Raw genomic sequence first — 10,457 nt, 5'->3', positions numbered from 1 at the left:
GATGTCGGTCATCGATTCAGATAAGTGGCTTGAGGCCATGAAATCTCAAATGGACTCAATGGGTTCAAATAAAGTTTTAACCCTCGTACTCCCACCTAAAGGTGTTAAACATGTTGGGTGCAAATGGGTCTACAAATACAAGCTTGGAGCTGATGGAAAGGTTACAACCTTCAAGGCTGGGCTCATGGAGAAGGATACAAACTACCCGGGGTTGATTTTGAGGAAACCTATTCGCCTGTAGACATGGCCAAGTCCATTTGGATTCTGCCTGCCATAGGAACAAGGTCTGACTATGAAATATGGTAGATGGACGTGAAAATGACATTTCTCAATGGTTTCGTTGAGGAAGAGATCTACATTGATCAGCCGGAGGGTTTCACTTCCCATGAGAAGAACAGAAAGCCTGTCGTCCCAAATGTCCATCTGTGGCCTCAAATAAGCTTTCTATAGCAAGAACACACATTTTGATGAAATCATACGGGATTATGATTTCATCAATAATGAATTTGATCCTTGTGTATTCAAGAAGATCAATGGGAGTGCGGTAGCATACCTTGTGTTTTATGTATATGATATGTTACTCATTGGGAATGGTGTTAAGATGTCAGGCAACATTAAAGCATGGTTGTCACTCAATTTTTCATAAAAGATATGGGTGATCCTCTTACATTCTTGGCATCAAGAGTTATAGGGATAGATTTAGAAGGATGTTAGGACTAACCCAATCCTCATATATTGAGAAAATCTTGAAGAGATTCAAGATGTAGAACTCAAAATAAAGATTCCTTCCCATGAGGCATGGGATTACGATATCCAAGAAGCAGTCTCCCAAAACTGTTGAGGAACTTAAAAGGATATTAGGCATTCCTTATGTTTCAACAGTAGGAAGCATTCAGTATGTTGTCCAGTACACCAGGACAGATGTCGTGTACGCTTTGAGCGTGACGAGCAGATATCAGGCATGCGCCAGGGAGGCGCACTGGAGCGCAGTCAAGACAATACTTAAGTACCTGAAAAGCACGAAAGTGGTGTTCTTTATTTACGGTAGTGGAGAATTGGAATTGGAAGGCTATAACGATGCTAGCTTGCAATCGGACAATGAGGATGCCAAGTCTCAATCGGGTTTTGTATTGAAGTTGAATGGTGGTGTGGTTGCTTGGAAAAAGTACCAAGTATGATACCACATCGGATTCCACTATGAAAGCTGAATACGTAGTAATTTCGGAAGCAGCTGAGGAATCGATTTCGATGAAAAAGTACATCCAAGAGTTGGTTGTGGTACCTAGAATTGTTGAGCCTGTAGTTATCTTCTGGGATAACAACGAGGTAATAACACAAGCAAAGTAATCGAGATTCATCACCGTCCCAAACATATTCTTAAACGCTACCATCTGCTTAGAGAGATGGTGAGCAGAGGTGACGTCAGGATAGATCGACTCAGCTCAACAAAAAACACAGGGGATCCACGTACTAAGCTAATGTCTCAAATTTCCCATGCTCGGCATCTGGATGAGACGAGTTTGATGTAGATGGTTTACTGGATTTAGGTCAAGTGGAAGATTGTTAGATTAGGTGGCTTGAAAGCTAATTGGATTGGAATATTTGTAATCTATTAAGGCAATAACTCAATTTTATATAATATTATTTAATGAATAAAATGAGTATTCGCTATTGGCATTTCTTTTGTTTTGCTCATTACATTTATGTTTGCACTTCTTTCAAACATCACAACAAAGACCACAGACCATATTGAACAACCGTGCATTAGTTAGAAATGTGCAAAAGATGGCGGTCATGAAACCAACTGTTTCGGGTTTCGTTAGAAATATTCCGAATCAAGGACCTCGAGAATTGGCATCAAAGTGTCCTATGGAGACTTTCATTATGAGTTAGATTCATTTGATGAGTTCCATGTTTCATCAGGGCAGACGTGGGACGTTAAGGGTGATCTTAATGGGTTGATTGACTCGCGGGGATCGTCATATGGAAGTTTTGAAGGCTTGGTCGGTATGACTTGAGTTCTTAGCTCCGATTGTATGGGACCAGTCCTCAGAGATGATAAATCACGACAGTGACTTGCATGCGATGACTGTATCATAGATTTGTGTGAGAGGTGATCGTATCTCAGACATGGTCATCATAGGCTTGTCTTGTGCTTTCAAAGTATGTAGAGAGGACAGTTAGTTCCAAGAAGAGGATCCATCCCCTGTCAAAACATTACAGAGGCATCTCCTATGCACTTGGAGATGCGTAAACACTCTAGAAACCTGTGGCAACAGTCATTGGTCGAATAGGAAAAATAGGTTCCTCGTTCGAGCAATTTGGCGTGATGCGACCTTGAGTATTAACCATAGACACCTAGTCCAGGATTGGAACTGACACCCAATTCCATGTTGTAGACTATGGCCAGGACACGGTAGATGGAATGACCGTACTCGTTAAGACTCGGGACCTAGAAGTTCACATGGATTTTCACCTAGTCTCTAGTGCCATGGACCGTTGCTAGAAGCTCAGCATGATGATAGACTTTCTTGCTCAAGGATTGATCAAGAATTATTGATTAAATTTGATTTAATTAATAATAGTGGTGGACACTAGCTAAAGTCTAACTGAAAGGTGATCCTATACAGTCACACATAAATCACTAAGAAGTGACGAGTAATTAATTGAGAATTAATTTGATAAGTAATTGGAATACTTATATATGAGAGGAATCCATTGGATGGATAAGCCCAAGGATAAATTATTTTGGATTAATTTAAATTAGGCTTGCCCTTAGTCTTTAATAAGTTGGACTTATTATTTAGTAAAGGCTTATTGGGTTCATATATTTAAATGCATTAACTTTATGATGGACTTAATTAAGTAGGATTTAATTAAATTAGATTTAATTAAGATTGATTGGGCCTTGTATTTTAATTAATAAAAAAAAAACCCAAGCCCATTAATTAAGTTGGTGGAAATGATTTGGAAAGGAAAATATTGAGTAACAAATTCACTTTTGGAAAGTGTCATGTTAGTGATTCTTTATTTTGAATAAAGGATCTTATTAACTTATGGATGGTTAAATGAACCTAAACATATTTTATTTCATCCATAAAAGGTATATATATGAATAGATAAAAAAGCAAGAAAATAATTTCCTTCTCTCCAATTCCATCTCTCGGCCTAACCCCCTCTTGTACACACTCGGTGTGTTTTTTTATCGTCTATTCTTTTCTAGCAAATTAAGTTGAGGAATCTCAAGTTCCGATGTGGTGTGGGCGTAGCTTTAGAAGGTTTCTACGCTAAAGCCTTGCGTGAACGGATTAAATGCAACGAGGTTCAAAATAAAGAAATGAAAGGTTATTTGTAAATTAAATTTATGTACCTCTCGTTTTTATTTAACCAATAGCTCTGTTATTTCATTATTCTCATTTATTTTATTGACTACAATTGAACTCCCTGCAACTCCAAGGGTACACCCCTTGGAATTATCGTCTCATTGAGATTTCGTGTTTTTTACGCAATTTATTTTAACCGCTTCCAGTTGCGCGTTCCCGGGCCGATCCAGTCGCAGTTTCTGTTGCCCTTTCAGCACTACCTAAATATGGTCTCGCGAGTCGTGGCACATTTGGAATAGAAGGCAAGCTGCATTATTGTTATGAACAAAGGAACACGGTCGTTGTTTCCCTATCTCACGAGTCATGGGGGGTGACAATTGAGGTGTGATTTGTAGATGGGTCGGGCTTAACACCGGGTAGCATAGTTCATTTGGAGTCCTCGAGATCATGTAAAGAGGTGTGAAAAAATATCTTGGAATCTCATAGAATGAGAATCTCATTGCTTACCTTCCAGAAGGCTTTTTCCATGTGAATCGAAAAGTGGATATGGTAAATTGTTCTTGTGGATCCCAAGCCCACTAGGAAGGGATGTACCAAAATTCCACTCGAGAGTGGTGGGATTTTGTTGAAATAGTGGGAGAATTGAATGACTAAAAGACCAAGTCTTAACACAAAATAATATTGGAATAATCTACTTATTCTTTCTACTCTACGTTTAGAACGCATATCTTAGAAACATTTTCCAATTCATTTTTTGAGATTTATTTCATTAAATGGAATGCAAAGAATTAAATTGGCTGAAAAATTGAAGGATTGTCCTCGATTTTCAAACCTGGCTTATGTCATGGTTAAGCCACTTCCATCAATCTTGTGAATGGAGTCCTTACTAAAAAGAACGTTGACTGAAGGACCGTACCAATATGGACTCAGAAATCTAAATGCTCATATGGAAATTCAGCTAGTCTCAAATGCTATGCTACACGATCACCTATGGTGACAGGCTTTCTTAATTAAGGGTTAATCAAGAAATACTAATTAAAAATAGTGTTAGACATAGTCTAACTGAAAGGTGAACCTAAAGAATCACACACAAATCACTGAAAATGAACATAGAATTAATTTGGAATTAATTCCATAAATACTTTGATTACTTACAAATAGGGATCCATTGAATGGAAAAAGGCCCAAGAATAAATTAATGGCATTAATATATATTTGATTTGTCCTTATAATTTAATAAGGATAATTTGGGTATAAGTATTTAATTAGATTAAATAGAAGTTGAAATTGAATTTTATTAAAGATTTAATAAAAATTCATTGGCTTGTAATTTTATAAGGGTAAGAATTGTTCAAGTTCAATTAGTTTGAGCCAAGGAAAATTCCATGGAAGGAAATAAATGGCTAGCAAATTGCAGTTTTGGAAAGGTCAATTCTAGCCATTTTTGCGGATCTTTTTATTTGGAATAAAGAGAAATATACCTTGTAGATAATAGAATATATTTAGAAACATTCTTAATTATATAGACAAGATATATATATATATATGAAATATAGTTATTTGGGAAATAATTGTGATGATCATTACACAAAAAAAAAAAAACAAATCTCCTCCTTCCTCCAAAAACCATTTGGCCACCACCTTCTCTCTTTGTACACTTGGTGTAATTTTCTTTTCTCATTCTCATCTAGAAAGAGGACGTAGAGATCCCGAGTGCAGTGTGATGTGGAAGAATTAGAGGGTTCCTATGTTGAAGACTCAAATGAGGACCATTTCAAGGTATCATTTTTCACCCTTTTAGTATTTTCGATTTTGGTAATCCAACATCAGCCCTATGTACGTTTTATTTTTAGGACATCGAACGCCCAAGAACTCCAAGGGTGTATTGAACTCATTTATTTTCTGTATTTAATTTTTGCTATTATGCGTTTTGTTTATCACTTCCGCTAGCACGTTCCTAGGCCGTACCACGCGATCCCCTTCAAGACCATGTCTTGAGCTTATCAATAATATTACTATCATCTGCATATTTTTGTTTAATTCTATCATGGAGAAAATGTCTAAGAACCCCTTAGCCCTGATAATGGAGACTAATAAATTTAATAGCACAAACTACAACAATTGGCTGCAAAATCTAAAGATTGTCCTAAATTTCGAGAATCAGGGATATGTCTTCGACAAGCTGCTCCTGGCGACATTACTAAAAGGCTCCTTGCCCGAAGAACGTGTGACGTTCGAAAGGTTGCATGAGAACAACTATAAGGTCCACAGTATCATATTAGCTTTGATGATCAATGACTTCCAAAGCAATATGATAGGTTGGAAGATGTTCCCTCGATAATGCTTCACATAAAGCAAGTTTATGCAACTCCTGATAAGCATATTAGATACGCCGCTACAAAAGCATTTTTCAGGACAAAGATGACTGAAGGATTTTGTGTGCAAAGACATGGGGTCAAAATGTTTCCCTCGCGGAGAAGCTCGAAGACTTCAAAGCTGGGCTTAACAATGTCACGTACATCAATGTGATCCTCCAGTTACTTCCTCCCTCTTGTGACCCATTTATCATTAACTACAACACGAATGGACTTGAGAAGTCTAGTCATGAGTTAATTAATATGTTGGTCGAATACGAGGCGAAGACCCACAAGTTTGTGCCAATTGATAGGAGAAACTTTGACCTCCAAGGCAAAAGGCAAGAAAGGCGGAAGCTGGAAGAGGAAGAAGGGAAAAGAAAAAGTCGTCGTAGCCACTTTTAGAGCTCCAAGAACCCCTATTGCTCCAGTGCAAAAGGAAAAAGGGAAATGGTAGAACGGCGGTTCATAGCGATCAAGGGAAAATGATGTGTGCATTCATTGTCAAGTAAAGGAGCATTGGAAGAGGGAGTGCCGATAACTCCTCTCCAACTAAGGCACTTGGTGATTCAAGTAAATATGATAACTAATTCTACTTCTTAGGTATTGGATACCGGCTGTGGAGTTCACATCTGCAATGATTTGCAAGTGCTGGAAAGAAGCGGAAGGCTACGTAAGGACAAAATGGTTCTAATGCTTGGTGATGGCAAGGCCGTAGCAGCTGAAACTGTGGGGTCACTCAACTTAGCTATTAGTAATCGTATTCGGATAGAATTAAAGAACTGTTATTATATATTGAGCACAATAAAAAATATTATTTTTATTCCTGTTTTAGACAATAGTTATGCGTTCAAGATCAATAAAAATAGTTTTTATTTGATAATTGATGATAACCTTCATCTGCTTAATACATTAACAAACGGTCTTTATATTCTCCAACAGTTAAATTGAATTATTATTGCCCAACACAAATGAAAATTAGATAATCATGAAAGCACATAGATTTGGCATGCAAGGTTAGGTCATATCTCTATAGAAAGGATGAGGAAGTTGGCAGAATTAAGGAGTCTAGAGGTAGAGGACTTTGATAAAAATAAACTTTTGAATCTTGTCCAAAAGAGAAAATGACCAAAAAACCTTTTTCTTGGACAAAGTACGCATGCCACTGGTCCGTTGGACTTAATCTACACAGATGTCTGTGGACCTCTAAATACTACGTCTAAAGGAGGATACTCGTATTTTATAGCCTTTACTGATGATCACTCATTGTATGGTTATGTTTACCTTATGAGGTTCAAGTTTGAGCCCTTTGGAAGATTTAAGAAATTCAAACTTGAAGTATAGAATCAAACAAGTTGTAAGATCAAAACCCTTATGTCAGACCGAGGTGGAGAAATATTTAAGTATTGAGTTCATGGATTACCTAAAACAGAATGAAAATATCTATCAGTGGACTCCTCCTGGAATGCTGCAGCTTAACGGCGTGGCTGAAAAGAGAAATCGATCCCTATTGGACATGGTTCGATCCAAATGAGTTTTATCCAACTACCCTTGTCTTTTTGGGAATACGCTCTAGAGACAGCGGCCAAGTTGCTCAACATGGTGCCATCTAAAGCTGTGCCTCCAAACACCATATGAGATATGGCACGGCAAGCCATCATTCTACTAGTACTTGAGAGTATATGGTAGCTCAACATACATCATGAGGCTAGAAGGAGACAAACTAGAATCAAAGTCTAGTCTGTCCAGTTTTGTCAGTTATCCAAAAAAAGCTACTGGGTATTATATTTCTATGACCCATCAAGACAAAAGATCTTTATCTCGAGAAAAGCACTATTCTTGGAAAAGGGTTTTCCAATGGATAGCCAATGTGATGAGGAACTTCTTGAAGATTCATGTGAGATACCTCATCAAGATAATGCAACACCATTTGTACCTACGATTCCCAATAATATTGCTCTAGTTCTCTGTAGGTCAACTAGAATATCTTCACGTCCTAATAGGTATGGATTCTTAGGCTTGACTAGCCAATTAGACGGTGATCCAACAACATACAGAGAAGCGATGTATGACATCAACTTGGATAGGTGGCTTGCGGCCATGAATCCGAAATGGACTCAATGGTTCGAATCATGTTTGGACCCTCGTGCACCCACCTAAAGGTGTTAAACCAGTTGGTTGCAAATGGGTATACAAACATAAGCTTGCAGCTAGCGGGGAGGTTACTTCCTTCAAGGCTAGGATCGTGGCAAAAATATACACTCAACGACCCGAGGTCAACTTTGAGAAACCAATTCGCCCGTGGCAATGACTAAGTCCATTAGGATACTGCTTGCCATAGCAGCGTGATATGACTATGAAATATGGTAGATGGACGTTAAAATGGCCTTCTTGAACGATTTCATCGAGTAAGTGATCTACATGGATCAGCCAAAAGGTTTCACCTCTTCCGTAGGAAAATAGAAAGTTTGTTATCTCTAGAGTTGCATCTCTGGCCTCAAACAAGCTTCCTGTTGTTGGAACACGAAGATCAGAGGGAGCTCGGTTACGTACCCTCTACTTTATGTTGACAATTTGTTGCTCATTGGGAACGATGTCAAGATATTAGGAATTATAAAAGCATGGTTGTCCACTCAATTTTCCATGAAGCATATGGATGAGGCATCCTACATCTTGGCATCGAGATCTACAGGGATAGATCCAAAAGGATGTTAGGATTAACTCAATCCTTGTACATTGAGAAAGTCTTCAAGAGATTTAAGATGGAAAACTCAAAACGAGGATCCCTTCCAATGAGGCTTGGGATTAAGCTGTCTAAGAAACAGTCTCCCAAGACTGATGAGGAACTTAAATGGAAGTCAGACATCTCTATGATTCAGCTGTGGGCAGTATTCAGCATGATGTTTAATGCAGTAGACCCGATTCGCATACGCTTTAAGCGTAACTACCAAATATCAGGTGTGTGCTGGTGAAGCACACTGGAGTGTAGTCATGACCATACTTATGTACCGGAAAAGGACTAAAGATATGTTCTTCATATATACAGTGGTGGATAATTTATAATGGAATACTACAGTGATGCTAACTTTCAGTTGGGACATAATGATGCCAACTCTCAATAAGGTTTTGTAATCAAGCTAAATGGTGGTGTGGTTACTTGAAAAGTTACAAGTAAACTACCACAGCAGATTCCTGTTGGAACAAGTGACCAAAAAGCTAATTAGATTGGTTGTTTTCAGAACCATTCAAGCAATATTTATTTAAACAATGTTGTCCCGACGAATATGAAAAGTATTTGTCCTGGCGTATGTATCTGTTGTGCTTACCAAATTATATCAAGCACTGCTTTCACATCACAACAGATGCTCACATACCACTTTGTAACCCCTATAGTTAGCGTATATGAAATTTCTGTGGGTTAGTTGACAAGGTCGTTATATGAATCTTAGAGGCTTGGTCGGTATGACTTGAGTCCCTAGCTTCGATAGTATGGGAGTAGTCCTCAGACTTGAGGAATCACAATAGTCACGTATAGGCGATGACTGTATCTTTGAGTTGTGCGAGAGGTGATCGTGTCAGAGGCATGGTCATCACAAGCCATGTCCAGTGCAGTCAAAGCATGTAGAGAGGATGGTGAGGTCTAAGAAGAGGATTTGTCACCTGTCAAAACGTGATAGAGGTCTAGGATGCACTTGGAGATGTGTTTATGTTCTATAAACCTGTGATCATAGTCATTGTTCGAATAGGAAACGAGGTTTCTATGTCGGTCAATTTGGCGTAACGAAATTCAAGAATTAAGCAATAGACGCCTAGTCTGGAATTGGAGCTGCAACCCAATTTCATGCCCTAGACTAAGGCAAGGAAATGGTAGATGGAAGGACAGTACCCGTATAGACTCAAGCGCCTAAAAGTTCACATGGATATTCGCCTAGTCTCTAGTGTAATGGACCGTTGCTAGACGACAACCTATGGTGACGGGCTTTTTAATTCAAGGATTGATCGGAAATTATTAATTAAATTTTGTTAGTAATAGTGTTTGATACTAGCCCAAGTCTAGCTGAAAGGTAAACCTAAAGAGTCAAACATAAATCACCGAGAAGGGATGAGAAATTAATTGGGAATTAATTTCATAATTACTTGGATAACTTATAAATGAGAGGGATCCATTGGATGGAGGAACCTAAAAATAAATTAATAGGATTAATTTATGTTGGGCTTACCCTTATTATTTACTAAGTTGGACTTATTAATTAGTAAAAGTTTATTGGGATCATGTATTTAATTGGATTAAATATATGATGGGCTTAATTAGGTGAATTTTAATTAAACTAGATTTAATAAAAAATAATTGAGCCTGGTATTATATTTTTAATAAAATCAGCAATTGCAACCCTAATTAAGTTGTTGGGAAATCAAGAAAGAAAATTATTGACTAACAATTTCACTTTTGAAAAGTGGTATGTTAGTCATCCTTTATTTGGAATAAAGGATTTATTACCTTATGAATTGTAGAATGAACCTAGACACATACTAGTACATCCACACGAGGTATATATCTATATAGTAGTTATTTGGGAAAAAAAATCCTACCCTAGAAGCTTCTAATTCGGCCGCCTCTCTCACAAGCACATTTGGTATGTTTTTTCTGTGTAATTTTCTTCTAGCAAAGAGAAATGAGGGATCCCATATTTCGATGTGGTCTGCACGTGTCTTTAGATAGCTTCTACCTTGAATCTCATGTCAATGGATCAATGAAATGGAGTTTGAAACAAATCAAGAA

The 10,457-nt window shown here is 37.8% G+C and overlaps 1 pseudogene; it reads left to right on the top strand.

The window, feature by feature from the left end:
* The first annotated feature begins 791 nt into the window (after positions 1-791).
* LOC148788641 (secreted RxLR effector protein 161 pseudogene) lies at positions 792-1,178 on the top strand (annotated as a pseudogene).
* The last annotated feature ends 9,279 nt before the right edge of the window (positions 1,179-10,457 follow it).

Source organism: Sesamum indicum, linkage group LG3 (genome assembly GCF_026168435.1).
Source record: "Sesamum indicum cultivar Baizhima isolate 11 linkage group LG3, ASM2616843v1, whole genome shotgun sequence".
NCBI classification, from domain to species: domain Eukaryota; kingdom Viridiplantae; phylum Streptophyta; class Magnoliopsida; order Lamiales; family Pedaliaceae; genus Sesamum; species Sesamum indicum.
Note: the sequence above shows the minus strand (reverse complement) of the source record. Positions and strands in the feature narration are given on the sequence as shown.